Source organism: Hylobates moloch, unplaced genomic scaffold, assembly GCF_009828535.3.
Source record: "Hylobates moloch isolate HMO894 unplaced genomic scaffold, HMol_V3 SCAFFOLD_13, whole genome shotgun sequence".
Lineage (NCBI taxonomy): Eukaryota > Metazoa > Chordata > Mammalia > Primates > Hylobatidae > Hylobates > Hylobates moloch.
The window spans coordinates 17,163,706-17,182,373 of NW_026652288.1; the positions used below are offsets into that span (position 1 = coordinate 17,163,706).

Consider the following 18,668-nt stretch of genomic DNA (forward strand, 5'->3'; position numbering starts at 1 on the left):
TCTGTGCAAACGAAAACATTGGTCTATGTAGGTGGCTTTCAAACTGTAACGCATCTCAGAATCACTTGGGTTGACTGCTCAGTTGGCAGACTGCTAGGCCCCCTCCTCAGGTTGCTAGTTCACTGGAATTAGAGACCCAATATCTGTATTCTTAGTAAGACCTGCCAGGTGGTTCTAAAGGACAAAATCTATAAGTGACATTTTGAAAAACACTAATCTAGGTCTTAACCTGGAAATATGTTTAAATAGGCTTCAGGAGTTCTGCCCACACTGAAGTTGCAAGTAAAATTTTATATATAAACTCTCTTGGGGTAGCTTTAATCAGATTCATTGAGGATTCTGTAGTCCCAAGAAAGGATAAGAGTCACTAAAAGTGTTTCTAACCATTGGCAGACCTAACATTCTAGGTTCCATAACAGCAGTTATTGAGTCTCAATTGGCACTAAGACAAATGCAGTGAAATCCCCTTCTAAGTTATACTTTCAAACAAACTTTACTGGCATAAGAATACAAATAAAAGCTTCCAGGCTTTGTTTTGTTAAATTGGTTTCTAGTATGTAGATGATGTTTGACTGATTCATTTATGGCCCACCAATCAAGCTTTATTTTGTCCATTGCTCCATGCTAATGCAGAGGGAGTCTCCAGTGGGATAAAACGCAGCTCCTGCTTTGCAGTCCTCCTGAGCACTCCTATGTGCCAGGGGCTGTGTAGGCCCTGGGTCTGCAGAGGAAAACACCACAAATCCCTGTCTAGGTGGCTGTGGTCTGGTGCCATCCAGAAACCTATAGTCAAGATAGGGTAAAAAAATACATGTATGAACAGCTATCACACTGGGTTGATTGTGATCAGGAACAGGAAAGACGAGGAAGGGCCTGGAGGATCAGCGAGGGCTGGTTAGGAAGGTGACATTCAAGCTGATCCACAAAAGAAGGTGAATTTGGACATGAGGACCCATCAGTCTGTCTAGAAACTAAAAAATCTCATTGACTAAGACAATAAAAATTTGAATTTAAAAATGATTATTGTGTTTTAGAGCCCCTGTTCCTATTGTGTTGGCAGGAGGCCCACTGGATCAAGTATGTTAGGTTGAAACAAAAATACAAAAATCAAAAATAATCAAAAACCTCTTGGTAGCCTTGCTGAGATCAACAATGTGAAAACAATCTGTGGAAGAAAAAGCTTGCATACTTCTGGGGCTTCTGCCATAGATCTCTCCCTTGTTTCTCACTCCCTCTTTTCTCTCTTCTTCTCTCTCCCTTGTCTTCTTTATTCCCTTCCTTTCCAATTATTCTAACCCCTGTCAGTCTGACCAGTAGCTTACTTGATTTCACCAAGGCCTATGAAATCGATCTTAGAGATAGCATTTCCCTCACTTTAAGCCATAGAGGTTGGGAAGTCAGGAGACTTCGCTGAGGTTACAAAGTGGTGAGTGGAGACAAACACCTGAGTCACTCAGCCCAGCCTTCTTGCCACCTTTTTGTGCTTCCTGTGTCCTGGGAGTCACATTCAGGAGCAGGCATCTGGGAGGTTCTCCAGTTTATCTTGTGGTAGAGCAGAATACACATCATGTTGCTCCATCCTAGCCATCTTTCCAGGATCAGTTCAAAAGCTTCTCCCTGGGAAATCATTTCTTGACCTCCCCAATTCCCAAAGCCAAAAGAATCTCTTCCCCCTGTGTTCCCAAGACTTTGGTGTGCATCTGTCCCAACTTTTAGCAAGGACGTTCTGTTCTGCAACCTGAATACAGGTAAATGCAGTGTGATTTTAATTAGAAGGCTGGATGTGCACCTGGTTCTGCCATACACTAGCAGTGTGAATTTGGGAAAGTCCTTTATGCTTAAGGTTTGTTAAATAAATCCACAGACCACTCTGCCCCTCAGTTTTCTCACCTGTCAAATGAGAATAACACTCCAGGCCTTGCTTATTTCGTGGGGTCTTGTTGAGATAGGAGGGTGGTGAGAGCAAAAGTGCTTCGTAAGCAGTGAAGCATCTTGCACAGGTGAGGCTTATCAGTGACTTGGTGTTAGGTACCTCAGCATGGGAGGATATCCAGATGCCAAATAGTCCAGTTTATTGGGCTGTGGCATCAAGAATTTTCTCTCTCATCAGATACTTTATCAAAAGAAAATGTGACAAAGATGACTACTGTCTCTTCTCAACATCTGATTCAAATAATTTTGAAAATAAAACATTTCAAAAAAGATCTGGGGATGACCAGTTTTTAGGGATTCAGATTCTGTTTGTTACTAAGATGTAGTTAGGAGCAGACTTTATTAAAAATTCGTTGGGCAGAGCTGTATATAGAAGGGTTTTAATTCCTTAAGGAATAGACATTACATGAAATACATAATGTCATCCAGACAGGGCTGGTGAGGGTGTTGCAATTTTTAGCGTTTATTTCCACTTGGAATGTTTGCCAATATGATTGAGGCTGCATTTAACTTGAATTAATGTGGAAGACAAGAACTGGGGTCTGAAATCTCAAGGAAAAGACAATAATAATCCAGAGTTCTGAGAAAACAAGGTCCCATGTGAGGCTCCAACGGTATTTTATTATGGTGATACTGTCTCAGGGAATAGCTAGCTACCAGCATTAGAGACAGCAATTACCCCACAGGGGTCAAAATGATAACCTTCCCCTGCCTCCAAGGGTGTGAAGTTATTTTGGATGGCTTCCACACCTTGGGATTTTGCTTTCCCATGGTAGGGCAGGTGTCGTTTAGAGAGATATCAGTGGTTATTGTGACTGTGGCATCCTGAAGGAATGCTCTTAGATGACACCTCAACCTCTCCGCCCTCAGGATAAGGTTGGAAAGAGCCCTTTAGAAGTCTCTCAGTCCACTCCCTCCCCCATTTTACAAATAACGACACTGAAGCCCTTGAATGAGGGTTTAAAGCTAGAAGGATCTGCTGTCCGTTAGTTATTCTCTGCAGCAGATTGCTCAAGGGCACTCCATTTCTAATTGCAATAGAAGAAATGTCAAAGCAGCCAGCCATGGTGGCTCACACCTATAATCCCAGCACTTTGGGAGGCCGAGGTGGGTGGATCACCTGAAGTCAGGAGTTTGAGACCAGCCTGGCCAACATGGCGAAACTCTGTCTCTATTAAAAACACAAAAATTAGCCAGGTATGTTGGTGTATGTCTGTAATCCCAGCTACTGGGGAGGCTGAGGCAGGAGAATTGCTTAAACCTAGGAGGCGGCAGTTGCAGTGAGCCAAGATCACGCCATTGCACTCCAGCCTGGACGACAGACTGAGACTCCATCTCAAAAAAATAAATAAATAGGCCGGGCATAGTGGCACACGCCTGTAATCCCAGCACTTTGGGAGGCCGAGATGGGTGAATCACATGAGGTCTGGAGTTTGAGACCAGCCTGGCCAACATGGAGAAACCCCGTCTCTACTAGAAATACAAAAATTAGCTGGGTGTGGTGGTATGCACCTGTAGTCCCAGCTACTCGGGAGGCTGAGGGCACAAGAATTACTTGAACCTAGGAGGCAGAGGTTGCAGTGAGCCGAGATTGCGCCACTGCACTCCAGCCTGAATGACAGAGCGAGACTCCATCAAAAAAAAAAAAAAAAAAAGAAAAAAGAGGAAGAAATAGCACATTTCTATTACAGAATTGGACTTGAACATGTAAAATCATGTCTGGATTTCTCACTGAAAAGCTGTTTTACGTTACTGGACTCTTCTAACATTTTGAAATGGTGATCTGGATTTGGATCTGGCTATCACTGACCCACCTTGGGTCTGTGAATGACTAACTCACCTAGGTGGGAATCAATTACCCCTGCCCTCCAGTGGCCCGTGGAGCAACTGCTGGAAGAAGGCTCTCTGTCTTACTGATTCTTCCATCTTTGGTGTCCAATTGGGAGGATCCCTGGGCCACTGACTGTTTCTCTCTGAGGGTTGTTATGAAGCTTGTGGCTCCATCCTCATGACTGCTGTGATATTGCTGTGAACCTGACCCTGCCCTGAACTCCAGGTCAGCTTCTCCCCTCACAGGTGAAATCCAGTCCTATTATAACTGGGGGAGTGATAGACAGATTTCGGCCTATTTTACGACCAACTTTCCCTGTCTAAAATGTCAAAGCAGCCGGGCGTGGTGGCTCACGACTGTAATCCCAGCACTTTGGGATGCCGAGGCGGGTGGATCACCTGAGGCCAGGAGTTTGAGACCAGCCTGGCCAACATGGCGAAACTCTGTCTCTACTAAAGATATAAAAATTAGCCAGGTATGGTGGTGCATGCCTGTAATCCCAGCTACTGTGGAGGCTGAGGCAGGAAAATTGCTTAAACCTAGGAGGCAGCAGTTGCATTGAGCCAAGATCATGCCATTGCACCCTGTCCTGGAAGACAGAGTACGACTCCATCTCAAAAAAAATAAAATAAAATAAAATAAAATAAAATAAAATAAAATAAAATAAAATAAAATAAAATAAAATATAAAATAAAATGTCAAAGGGAGGAATCCCTTTGTAGTAATACAGAGAAGCTATTAGTTGTCGTCCACCTTCAACAAACAACTATAGAACGGTGTCTAAAACGAGTCCGTAGCCAAGAGCTATGGAGTGTGTGGAATTTGAGTCAGACTCTTACCCTACTCTAAGGGCCCCACAGCCTAGGAGGAACTCTTAACAATCTATGTAAACAGCTAGAAGAGATACAAAGTAACATTTGCCCCAACATAGGTGCAGATTTTCTAGCCTAAGAAATTTCTGTATAAATAACTTCACTGAAGATTTCAAGACACCTTGAAATTTAGGTAGATTTGTAGCTGCAAGGATGTCATTCCTAACAGAGAGATGACCTAAGAAAGGGCACAAGGGCAGAGTCTCAGTTCGTTTGAGCTGCTGTAACAAAACACCATAAACCAAGTAGTGATAAACAACAGAAATACACTTCTCAGAGTTCTTGATGCTGGCAAGTCCAAGACCAGGGCAGATTCAGTGTCTGCTGAGGGCCCCCTCTCTGGTTCATAAATGACTATTTCTTGCTGTGTCCTCACATGGTGAAAGAGGCCAGTGAGCTCTCCGAGGCCTCTTTTATAAGGGCACTAATCCCATTCATGAGGGTTGCACCTAGTCCCCTCCCAAAGAACCTGTCTCCTAAAAACATCACCTTGGGGATTAGGTTTCAACATATGAATGTTGCAGGGGACACAAACATTCAGACTGTATCAGGCAAGAAGACAAGGGGATGATGTGGGAAATAGCAAGGAGTTCTGTTGGCTGAAATGTCAGGTAACCAAAGAAGTATCAGGGGGAAAGTGAGATGAAGATATGGGTAGAGCCAGGCCACCAAAGTCCTAAGGTCCTGAATGTGGTATACAAGGTGATCAGATGATTTTCTGCGAAGACAACTAATCCACAAACTGCCAAATGTGTTAGAGGACAATGGAAACTCTGGTGGCCTGGGGTTGTATTCTTAAAACAACATGATGGACAATACCAAGAAGGAAAAGTTAATTTTCAGTTTTCCTCATAAATGTCCCAGTGACTCAAGGGATGAAGATACAGGAGCTTGCATTGTGCCTTCAGGAGAATGACTTAGAGCCCAAGATGACTCAAGTTACTCATGAAGAATTTATCGTCTGTACCTTGTGTGTACAGTACTAGACTCAACACCAGGGGGGTCAGCAGGTAGGACATCCATGGATATCCCAGGCCATCTGGGAAGATAAAGCCTTCGAAACTGGCAAGTGCAGCAACAGCCCAAGAGCTAAGTGTGGGTGTAGGTGAGCTGCAACCTTGGGAGCTCAAAGAACAGGAAGGGAGAGAGCAGGTTGGGGGCATCCAGCAGGGCAGAGGGTGTGGTGCAGGAGCTGAAGGTGATGTCCAGAAAGGGCTTAGACAAACAGGGAGGGTAAAAACACTCCTTGCACTGAGCAGGTGATGAGCAGGGGAGCAGAGGAGCAGGCAGTGGGCAGGGCCTTGATCTTGGAATGCCAGGCCCCTCCCTGCTCAGGGGCATGTTGGGATTTCCCCTCATGTGGTCCGTCTGCTTAGCCAGCCTCTATGGGCAGAGGCTGACCCCAGCCCACCAGCCTAGTCTTGTGGTGTCATGCTGGGACAGTTCCCAGCCAGAGCTGCTTGCCCTGAGCCCTCCCCTTGGTTAGGGAGGAGGCCTTTCCTCGGCCTTTGTTTCTGCCACTTTCCACAGAGAGAAGCTGGTGATGACTTGCTGAGTAAAAAGTGGATTGACCAACTTTCTGGGTAAAAACAGTAACGCGGTGTTCCCGTGAGAACCAGCTGGGCCTGGCTGCTACAGGTGGTCCCTGTGGTCAGATCCCCAATATTGTAGGTGAAATACCTTCAATCTGAAATAAAGAAGCATACTCGAAACATTTGGTCTGAAAGCAAAGACAAATGGGTTGTTTTATCAGTGTGGCTCACAGTGTTTTTAGGGACCAGTGCAAGATGGTTGTTGTCCTATGTTTGTTCATTTGGGTGGTTTTTTTTTTCTCCTGTGTATATTTTTTATTACTAAATGGCACAAAGATGTGCGGTGAAGCTATACATACTATCGTTTGGGCTTGGTTCTCTCTATCCGAGGCAGAGACAACAGCTTAGAATACGTGGTAAGTAATAGCTGAAAAGGCAGCTGCTCTGTGGAGAGAGCAGCCCTGGAGTAAGACACAGGGTTCTTACAGGGTTTGAATCCAGGTTCTGCCCCTTGGGAGCTGTGAGTTTTAGGGCAATGGCCTTCACTTCCCTCATTTTAGATTCTGCAGCTGCCCAATGGCTCTTCATATCTACTTTACAAGTGTCCGCCATTCAACTGCTCAATAAATGGTAAAGGTCACTCTAATTATGACTGGGGATAGAGTATGGGGATGAGGAAGCTGGCGCTGCTGTCTGATTATGCAGCAAAGATCCTTCTCTGCACAGCATCAGGTTAGGATCTGCTCCAGGGGACTATACCCCCTTGGTGGTATGGAAACTGTCTTGGCCTCCAATCCATGTGAACCAGCCTTCCCAGCCTTCCCCAGAACCCCTACCGGGCTGATCCAGTCACCACTGCTTCTGTGTGAAAAAAAGTTTAAGGAGGAAGAGAAAAGGCTGTCCCTGGTGCAGGCACCAGGGAATCCTTCCAGCGACTTGGGGGGCAAGCCAGCAGAGAAGGAAACCTCCTGCTCTTTGAGCCCCTCTGCAGCAGCTGGTAACAGCCTTGAAAGTGTTACACTGATGCAAGAGAAAAGCTCTCGGAGAATACAATTTTCCCTCAACAAAACAACCCAGGCAGAGTGTTAGGGGCATGTGCAGAGCCCCCTCTGAGGGCTGACCCAGAGGGACAGGATCATATTTGACACCAAGCATCCTGAAACTTGGAAATATTGGAGTGGAGGTGGCAGGAAAGGTGTCTGTTATCCCTGGGCAGCCATCAAATTTACTGTTGGCTCCAGGCAGGCTGCCATACCCTGGGAATGCAGGCAGGGTGTCTGGTTGGCTTTACCACATAAAACACCATAGAAAACCAGATACTTTAGGTCCTTTCTAAAATAAATCAAAGGATGACTAGATGCATAGATGAATAATAGATAGAGAATACTAGCCAACATTCATTGAATGCTCAGTGTGCGTCAGGCATTGTTCCAAGCACTCTGCATATATTAACTCATTTCATCCTCATAAGAGTATTTGAGGTTGGTGCTATTATTATTTGCCCCATTTTACAAATGAGGAAACTAAGGCACAAAGTAGTTAAGTAACTATCCCAAGGTCACACAGCATTGAAACCCAGCAGTTGGACTCCATTGCCAATGCTCTTTACCTGATAGAGAGAGCCTTGATGGAAATCTCAGGTGATCCTCATGCCCACTAATAAGAGTGGTTTGTGTGCTTTCCTTTCCTATAGTCTTCAGATTTAAAACATTGACATAAACGTCTGATATGGCTCCAAGTGGCTCCTAGGATGAAGTGCAGAGAAGTGAAGAGTCGGGGGCTGGAGTCAGACAGAAATGAGTCCAAGTCCTGGCTCTGCACTGTCTAGCTGTTTGGCTGTAGGCAAGTCCTTCATCCTCCAAGTCCGAGTTCTCTTATCAGACAAATGGGATGATGACCTGCTTCACCTGCTTCTCAGAGCAGTAGTGAGGCCCAGGAGGCTGAGGGTCTGACAGTGTCTACACTTCTAGCTTAGGCTCCTTGTTGACAGCACTGGAGTTGGGTCAGAAGAAAACCAAGGTGGCCTATGACTGCGAGGTTGGAGAAGCCCACCATGAGGAATTACAACTTCCCTGTCTAGCAGACTTCATGACCATAAACTGGGATCATAGGTCCTCATGCCTGGCACTGAGGAGCCAAAGAGAAGGGGCTTGATTAAATGAGACACTAGACACTGTTGGTTACCTACCGGATGGTCACTATCTCTTCCTCTCTAGCAGTGGCCTACCTCTCAAAATAGAGGCTAAAAATCCAGTTACATGCTTTCCTGGTCTACTTCCCATGAAAGACATATGTAAGTTACCCAATCCTGGTCAAAGGGATCTGAGAAAAGGTCTCCCGGGGTGGGAAGGATTCTGGAAAAGGTTTTTCTTTCATCCAGACAAGCCTGCTGGATTTTGTCATGTCTGTGTGTGATTCCTGGAGTTGCCACAGCTAACTTTCAATGGTGAGGGGAGATAAGGCTTCCAAGCTGAACATGGCAGAGTAGAAAGGGACTGGGAACATCCCTGAGCTGCAGAATTAGTCCTGAAACAGGACCTGGGCCACATGCTGTGTGGGATAATTAACTCTTTGTGTCAAGGCCTGTCTTAGTGGGGTCTTACGTTCCTTGCAAGAGAAAGCATCCTACTTAATATGAAGGAGAATGGGGCTGAGCCAGGAGGCCCTGAGCTTGGTGAGGACTGCTGCTAGCAAGTTGATCTGGGCCAGTTACAAACCTGTCTAGGTTATAGAGTCTCAGTTTATTAAAGAGGGTTAGTAATCCCTGCTCTACCACCTTCAAAGAGTATTTGTGAGGCGAAATGAAATATTTTTTTTGTCTCAACCTCCTACTTTGATCTGGAGATACAAAAATGAATAAAATGTGGTACAAAGGCAGAGATGAGAGTGAACACCCTGTTCAAGGGACAGAATGAAGTTCAATATGAGTGAGAAGAGTGGTCGGTGAGTAGGAGAGGCAGGTGTGACCTCAATGTCTTCCTTTGTAAGGAGAGGGAGTTGAACCATGTGACTTCTTAAGTTCCCTTCCAACAGCAAGATTCTAGAAATCACGTGCAGCTGTCACTCAATCTCTGCTAGACATGCCTGGACCTATAGCACAGGTCCCTTGACATTGTGGCTATTTTTTTGTCCAGCTACCCACAAGGTCAGGGACTGTGTCTTAGTCATCTCAGTATCCCCAGCAATCAATAACAAAAATTAGTTGGATGAAATAATAAATTAACAAATGAATAAAGGACTCTGTTTCATAGCTTAACTGAAACTCAATTGAAAGAATAAGTGAAAGAAATGAAACATTTAAAGTGTGTTATCCAGAATAATGAGCTACAGAGATTCTCAATGAACCTTTTCAATACAAAATGTTTAAATAAGTAATATGCAACATAACATAACAGAATAACATAACATCCCCCATTCTGAGAGTCAAGTAGCTAGCTAATTTTCTTATGAATCTGGGAGGTACTTACCAGCAAAAGAGAGTCGTCAATGAACTTCCTTAAATACTATTTTCCCAAGAGGAAATGAAAAGATAAACTGTAAAACTTGACATGCCCAGTATGAAAAGGCTATCTGATGACTTGAAATTAGGCTGCTTATGTTGGAGTTTGTAACGAGATATTCAGAGAAAAATGTGAACACTGAAATGATTTTCTTTTAGAAGAAATGCAAGGAAGACCATAAAAGACAAAGTTGGTCTCTGAAAATAGATAGCTGTGTCTGCTTTCTAAGTAAATCTCACTGCATAGTCAAGGTAGTACTTATTTTTATCCATGTTCTTTTAAAAAATGTGACATGTCTACCAGGAGCACGATAAATGATGACATCGTGTTAAAGCTAATATGTCGTGGCTTCACAGCTCAGCCCCAGTCAAATCTCTTGCAGACTTCAAAGCTGGTGCCCGGAGACATCTTTCAAGATGACACAGCTGGGTTGCCAGGGTAACCTGCTGGATGAAGCTCTAGCTGGCTTTGGGAAAGATTACATAAGACCAGACCAACTGGGAAGAGTCAAGGGATATCCTGGGGGTGAACAGAGTTGTGGCTGTTGTCTGTTCAGCTTTCAGGATAAGGGAACGGTGGTGACATTTGGAAGTGGGTAGCATTAAACACATGGAGCACCTATCTCAATACAAAAGTCTTCGTGGTGAGACATGACGAAAGCGCTGGGAAAATGGGGATTCTGGTTGACAGAGAATAATAATAATACATATCAGGCAGGAATGACCATTTTCCCAGGAATCAATCTCACCATTTAGTTTTACGATTTCCAAGCTGTCATGGATGTCCCATTATTTTGTGTTAGGGATGTATGTTAATATGTGTTTATCATTCGAAGGTATGAATGACTCCCTTAAAGGGCTAAAATTCTATTGAATTCATAACTTGCAATGGAGGAGATATAAAGAACCTGCTGACTGTGTGTGTGCATGTGTGTCTGATTTTCTACGTACATACATACACACATGCACATATATATATTCAGTTCATTGATGTGAGTGCCTTAGTTAGGATCTAAGTTCAACTGAGTGTGACAGAGACTCACATGATGTCGACATGACTGAAGATTAATTTTCTCATGGGGAAAGTCCAAGCTGGCTTGGTAGCTATGCTCTGTGAGTCCTCGAGGCCTTGGTCTCTTTCTCTTTTCGTGCTCCTTCCTAGGGTGTTGCTGTGATTCATGACCTTACCTGACTCACCACAGTGTCACATAAGCTGGTAGGAAGGAGAAGATAGAGGAGTAGGGAAGCATGTCCTTCCCCTCAGGGTCAAGACCCAGAAACAGTGTACATCACTTCAGCCTATGTCCAAGACCTAATCTCTTGGCAACAGCTAGCCGCAGAGGACACTGGAAAAGTAGCCTTCATTTTGGGTGGCCACATGTTCAGTTAAAAGTCAATTACTATTGAAGAACAGAAGACTGGATAATGGGGATAGCTGGCAGTCTCTGCTCAGTGGGTACATTTTTGGAGGGCTTCTTTCTGTCATCAGCCTCTCTTCTGAAGGTCAAGTGCAAAATGTGCAGCTATGTCAGCTTCCTTCCTTGCAGATGGGATTTGAGGCCCTGACAAGCAGGAACGGACTCACTCTGTATGCTTCTGCATTATCAAGAGTGGTTGGTGCTAAAGTACCCTGTTCTGCTGCCTGGGCTGGACCTGATGGTGTCCCCAGGGCTTTGCTCTGTCTGAGGCACTGAGGACTGAGAGAAACTTCATCCAAATAGAGAGAATTATATTGTGATCATAAAGGTCCCACCAATTGATCAGTTCATATGCTGTAGGCGATGGGGTTCATTTTAAAAACAAGAGAAACTGTTATCCATAAGTTGATAGCTTACACAACCACCCACTGCCATCATCTCTACCCTTTTCCTGCACCCACTCCCTGCCCTTTATCCCCACATGGAGCCCGGCAGGCTGTGCCACTGGACTGGTTGACTGTAACTAGTACTTTTGTTTCTTGCTGTGTGTCAGTCTGGCAACAGAGGTCTTTATTTAATTGCATTACTTGAATATCACATAATGAGCAGTCCAGCAGGGGCATCAGGCAGTGCCACATGGGGTAAGGGACAAACACCTAGCGTGAGAGATGCTGAAACACAGGGGCTTGGGCCTGCAGTCACACTCATAGTCAGATTTACTGATACAGAATGACTGTTTGGTCTTTGTACTTCATCCATCCATGTATTTGTTGAACATTATTGAGCATCTACTCTATAAAAGCCTCAAATTAGGATTCTGGAATGAACCAACGGCCATGACTCCTGCCTTCAAAGAGCTCAATCAATGAGGGAATCCATCAAGTGGTCTGGCAATAATAATACAGTGAGACAAATGTGGCCCAAGAGGCTGTGAAAAATGGGTGGTGCTGGAAGAGGCTCCAAGAAGGCCTCTCAGAAGAAATAACACTCAAGCCATATCTGAATATAGTGAACCAGGTGGTGATGAAAAGAAGGAACTCCCAGCAGCAGGAAGCATTTGCAATCTTTTTTTTTTTCTTTCTAAGATTTATTTCTTCCCAGTCCTAGTCTGCAAAATCATCTTGCAAGGCAAGATCCTAGATATTTCTCAGCCACTCTAAAAATACATCCATAATCTAATGGAAACAAGCACATTGGCAAGACATTCCCCTTCCTGCCCATTAGTCAGCCTTTTATCAGAACAGCCCTGTTGAGGACAGAGAACATGATGCGGATTGCAATGTGTCAGTGACATGGGACTGGAAGCATCCAGATGACAGGGGCTTGGCTCTCCATCTCCAGGGAACCTTCCTCTGAACTCTAGCCAGGCAAGGGCCACAGTTCAAGGCCCTGAACTCTGCTTGCTTTGATCCAGTAGTGCCAGGGTTGGCTCCTTTTCCCAAGGAAGAAGAAAATCTTTGCTTGATAGACCAAGCAGTTGTGGCATTTTTCTGATCCTGGTGGTAGTTTTCAGAAAAATAAAGGAAAGGGAAAAAGAAGAGAGCTAATATTTATTGAGACCCTACTATGTGTTAAATAGATGCTATGAGAGAAACAGAGAAGGAGATAGGATCCCTTGGAAACAGTATTGAACAAAAACAAGCACAATAATTACAGCAAATGCTTATGTAGCATTCACTGTGTACCTGGGTACTATGCTATACATGTTCTCTGTGTTATCTATTTAATTCATGCAACAGCCTTCTGCCCTAGATACCATTATTATCCCCATTTTACAGATGAGGCAATCGAGGCACAAGGAGAGAAAGTAACATGTCTAAGGGCACACAACTAGCGAATGGCTAAGCTGTGCGTAGGGTCTAACTTCACATTTCCCAGCTCTGACTCTTGCTGTGTGGCAAATGACATAAACCATTTGAGCCTCAGTTACTTCATCTGAATGATGGAGATAGCAATGCCTTACACCCAGCTCTGTGGTGAGGGTGTCAATGATTATGCTGAAAGACAAAGCTTGAATAGCGATAAGATGAAGGATGATTATGCCACATCACTAAATGTGGGGTAATGCACTCACATATGACTGCTGTGGGGATAGGCTCCATCCAGGAAGCGGGCCTTGAACTTGGTCGAAGAGTAGACTAAGAGGAGGTTTGGAGGATTTTCCCAAACTCCCCGGACTGGGACAATTCCAGAACTCTCTGAAGAGGACTGTGGTGGCTCAAGGTGCGAAAGGAGCCAGTTCAGTCTCCAGCACCCCCACTTCCACTGCTCCGTGCCTTGTTCTCTGCTCTGTAATCCCCACCCCAGCCCCACTGCTATACTCTTGTCCTGCCCTCACCCAAACCTACTCCCCCAAATGTCTCTCATCAATTTATTGATATTAACATATCAGTGACTGATTATATTTAATGTGTACATCCTGCTAAGGGATTTATAGTTTATCAGGAAAACCAAAGTAATAGTGATGAGATTTTAGGGCCTGTTCAGGGGACTTTCTTTATATTCTCAAATTAATATCAGAATATATGATACACACAGAGGTGGGCAATGCAAGGCAAGATTTTGTCATTTGTCAGGCAGAGGACTTTGACAAACCATGTTCTTCATGCATTCTGTGTGTGTGTGTGTGTGCTCTCACTCACACACACGCACATACCTATGCATGCCATGAGAATGAGGAGAGGGATAGATGTGTTTTGAAGTTCTGGCTTTCCTTGATTTTGACCCCCTTCAGGAAAATAATCTCTATGCAGCGTGGTCCTTTTTGGAGGCTGAAGCCTCTCAACCCCAAGAAGGGAAGCAGAGGTGGCCCCAGAGGCTGCCTGATAGCCACGTGATTTCTGTGGCTTGTCTTGAGGACTGACCAGTAAAGCTGCTGAGCAGTGAGCCCCCCTCCCTAAGTGCTCCACAGTGTAAAGGCCCCTTCCGCCTCCATGCACATCCATCAGTTCTCCATCAGAAGCTGAGGTTGGGGCTGACTGCAGGACTCTGGGTAATGGTTCTTATGTTTAGGAACCCAGGTATGACAAAGAGATGAACGTGTAGTCAATGCAAGGTCATCTACAAAAGAGGCCAGGGAAGGAGGAAGACTGTGACAGTGTGGTCCCCAATCACAGCAGTATGCATTTTTGATTCACCTTATGGGGCCCATCCCTCCCTCTTCTGATTCAGTGTAAAGGAGGTGAGACCAACATCTATACTTTGAAAAAGCTCCAAGATGACTCTGAAATGCATCCCAGGTTGCCTCTGGGCTTTAACATGTTGCTGGAAGGAGACAGGCAGCTCTGAGTGACAGCAATTCCTTCGTTTCCCAGAGGGTGGATGTGCCCATTCTACAGTACATTTATTCACTCAAGGAAGAGTTTCCAAAGCCCTTCTCTGAGTCAGGCCCAGGGCTCAGTCCCCAGTTCTAGGGACACAGAGATGAATAAGATACCCAACCTTGGATCAAGGTGCTTCCAGTGCAGTGCAGTGCAGTGCAGTGCAGTGAGGCAACTTTCCTCTCCTCCGCTGCTCCTCACCCCATCTCCTCTTCATTCCCTTAACTCCCTAGGCCATCCTCATCCTTCTTTGTCCCCACTCCCAAATGCACCCCATCACTGTTCCCATCTTCCCCTCTCTTCTCTCTTTTTTGGAGCTCAGACTTCATACTGCAGCATCTTCCCCCACAATTCATCACCATCCACCAGTAGCCAGGAAGGCCAATTTCAGTGGAACAAGAAGGGATATGGCTGTGTGAAGCTACCATCAGCAGGAGTGATTTCTCAAATCTTCAGCAAGAGATTATTTAGCAAGTGCATGGAAAATACTAATTGAGATAAGAAACAGGAATTGTTGAAAGCAATTTTTTAAGTTACTTGGAAAAAGTACAGTGAAATTCCTGGAAAACATTTGATGAATTATACATGTACCTACACCCCTGAGACTGTCATGGCCAAATTCAAATCATGGCCACAGGACAGCAAACAGAAGTGAGCCCTGGGCTGGACCTCAGTTCTTGCCCCACCACTGGCCCCGGTGATGCATCCTCATAACAGATGTTTCCCTTCTCTGGGCCTGTTTCCTCATCACAAAAGAGTCAGAGCTAAATAATCTCTAAGGACTTTTGTTGGGACAGTCAGTCCAGTGTTTTCTTTGTGCTGAACACTCTTCACTCATCATTACACCCAGATTTCTTCCTGGAGCGGGGGTTGGGGCCATACACAGGGGAATGCTCAGCTGTTCCCTGTGCTGCACAGACCCACTGGTCCAGACCTCATTCACCATCTTTCCACGTTTCATCCTGTTGTCCATAAGCAAATGACACAGTTGTTCATCTATTCATCCAATAGAAATGTAAATAGCTTCTGCCATTTAAATGGTTGCATGTAGGGAGATCAATAATTAGAAAGCAATCAGACAGATCTTGCTCCAGAAGAGCCCCCAAGTCAAGAGGAGAGAGATAGACAGTTCGCTGTATTAGGCAAATTGTGCTCAGCTCCCTTTGAAAGGGAAGTCCAGGAAGGTTGGGGAAATGAGCTGAGGGCTGGAAACACGCATGGGGTGGTGGCTGGTCAGAAAAGGCTTTCTGGAAGAGATCAGATTTGAGCGGGGCTCTGAACTGGGATAGAATTCCAGGAGAAGGGCCCTAGTGGGGAGGGCATCACATCAGGAAGTCCTTCAGTGTGGGCAAGGCCCTCTGAGGTATAGCTGAGGGCACCGTAAAACTCGGGGGCCTGTCTTATCACTGTTGCTTGTGTGGCAACGTAGACCTGGCAGCTCTTAGGAGGGGGCACTGAAGGCACACTTGCCTGTCATCCCCAGTTGGGGGAAACATTGGCTTAACAATGTTCAGCAAATTACACATTCATAATGAATCCCGTTGGCAGAACTTCCAAGCCCTTAGCACCAGGCAGTGCCTCTGACAGCGTCATTACCCCTCAGTATGAGTTTTGCCAGTTGTCATTTTCCCAAGCACTTTGGAGCCGATTCCGCCTTTGCTTAGCAGTCACAGGGAAGCCAGCCCATTGGGCTCCACATGGCACTTCCTTTGGTTTTCTTGTCCTGTCCCCATTTTCCTCCAAACCCATTCCAGTTTGTCCCTGCCTCACTCACTCAGCTGTGGCCAACCCCAAGGAGGGCATTTATCCCCCCAGGGTCAGATCCAGGGCATTTTGTCTTCTTAGCAGGGCCCACCAGGAAGAGACTCTCTGAGCAATCACTCTGCATTATGCCTTTCCTAAGGGAATTCAAATATTTGCATTTAGCAGTAGGAAAACATGGGCAGTTATGGTGGCTGCCCCATGGAAAAATGCAAAACCACTCATTGGTGAAAGAGAGAGACCAGAAGCTTTGGGTCAGATAGAGCTGGGTTCCAATTTTCAGTGAGCCTCTGTTTCCTCATTTGTAAGATGAGAATAATCTCACAGAGGAGTTTGAATTAAATTAAAATGCCTAGCATATGTCTGCACTTAGGAAGTTACCAATACTTCTGTTTCCCTCCGCTTTCCAGAGAGAGTGGAAGTTTTATGTAATATAGTTTTGGGCCAGTTTCTAGACTACTGAATAAATGTCTTCATCTTTCTTAACTATACCTCCCATGATATCCTACCTTTCCTCAAAAACCTCCTGTATCCATGACATGTCATTAAATAAGAAAAGCCAATTGTAAAACCCTATATATTAATAGAAAGATGTGAAGAATAATCTGATTTTTGTAAAATATACAGACATAGCTCCCTGCCCCCTCTCTCTTTATAGCGTTTACTTCCAGAAAGTGGGATTGGTGAGAGTAAGGGGGCCCCTCGTGCCTTATTTTATTTATTATTTTGTCACTTAAAGTTTTCACAACATGCATGGAGTATCATTTTTTAAAAATATTTTGCTGACACATGGTAATTTTATTCATGAGGTGTAATTTGATGTTTTGAGCTGTATATGCATATGTTGTAGAGTGATCAAATCAGGGCAGTTCCCATCACTATTCATGTAAAACTAAATTCTAAAGAATAACAAAAGAAACCTCCTCTAACTCCCTTTGCCTCTGGAAAAGGTAAAAATTCCATTTCTTTGCACTGGGCCTGTCTCAGATATTTGGCTACAATTAACTGAATCAAACAGTGGTTTAAACAGACAGGAGTTAATTTTTGTCACATACAAAGAAGTTTGGAGCTGGACATTTGTTTAGCATTGGATCATGACTTCTGAACATCTCTGAGATTCTCTTGGTCTCTCCCTCATGAATACGAGATGATTGCTGCAGTTCCAGGCTTCACATTACCATTCAAGTCTGCCAGAGATAGGGAAAAGGTTCCAGCTGCATCAGTCCTTTTTAATCAGGAAATCAAAAGATTTCCAAAAAGTGCCTTCTACCCACCCACCTTCAGAAGACTGACTCATCTGTCTCTTTGGCCTAAACTATACCACTTGGACAGGAAATAATAATGAAAAGCAAGAAACAAGATCATCATGATTCATTTTAGTCCAATTATCATCTATTTCCTGGAAAAGGCAAGGGAATGGATCCTCCCCTGCAGGGCTTGGGACTTGAACAAAAGCACAGTTGTTACAGAAAGGAAAAACTGGGAAGGTGGAGTAGAAAGGTGACTAAGACTGTCTGCCAAAGGGCCCACTAACTTTCCTTCCTCACTGCTGTGATCTGTGCACTAGCTCACATGGGTGGCTCACAGTCCCCAGACATTCTGCAACATTGCACCTCCAGCCTTGTACTCAAGTTGTTCCCTTGGCCTGTGACATTCTCCCTTGGGAGGCTGTGGTGACAGGAACAAGACACTCACATACTGTGAACATCATCACAAGAGTGAAGCCCAGCAGGCTCCATGTGGCTTCTTGACTCTGGGTGGCCCCACAGCCAACTCTGTGGCTCCTGTTGGGCTCTCATATCTAATTGATGAGCTCCAATCGGTGACTTTGTTTATCATGAAGGGTTATGAAATAGCATAGTGTAGCCTTGATCCAGTGACACTTCTCTGCAGCACTGTGATGAGTCCTACAAAGAAGAGGCACAATAGAGTGTACTTCTCCAAACACTGATGGACAGCACAGTGGTAGGTGGTGTGAGCTGATGGAGGGAAATGAATTTGCTTCCTAAACAGCCGAGCTTGGCCACAGTGAGCTCAGTGTCACCCTGGATTGCAGTTACTTGTGTGTATGTCTCAACTTCCTGGAGGTCAGGGGCTGAGAAAGATGGGGAGTGTAACACAGAGAATGGCCTACTTTGACACCCAGTTGTCCTTTGGGGGGTCGGCCGTACAGTGAAAAATCTGGTTGTCACTGAGAAACAGCCATCAACCTGACCATTTTTTAGCTCCCCCCTGTTCCTTAGTCTAAATTTATGATCTCCCCATGAACTTAATCTCATAGCTGTGGGAGAGGCTCTTAGGGGTCATTCCGGCCAACTTCCTGTCCATCAGACAGAAGAGGAACCTGGAGCTCAGGGGAGGGAAAGACCTTCAGTAGGAGGGCTTGAGAGGTCCCAGGCAAGGCGGCTCATACCTGTAATCAAGCACTTTGAGAGCCCAAGGCAGGCAGATCACCTGAGGTCAGGAGTTCAAGATCAGCCTGGCCAACTTGGAAAAACCCTGT

The 18,668-nt window shown here is 45.0% G+C and overlaps 1 protein-coding gene across 1 annotated transcript in view; it reads left to right on the forward strand.

Annotated features, from left to right (window-relative positions):
• The window catches only part of VSNL1 (visinin like 1), a 115,249-nt gene that overhangs the window by 57,607 nt on the left and 38,974 nt on the right, over positions 1 to 18,668 (forward strand). The gene's annotated exons all lie outside the window — the stretch shown is intronic.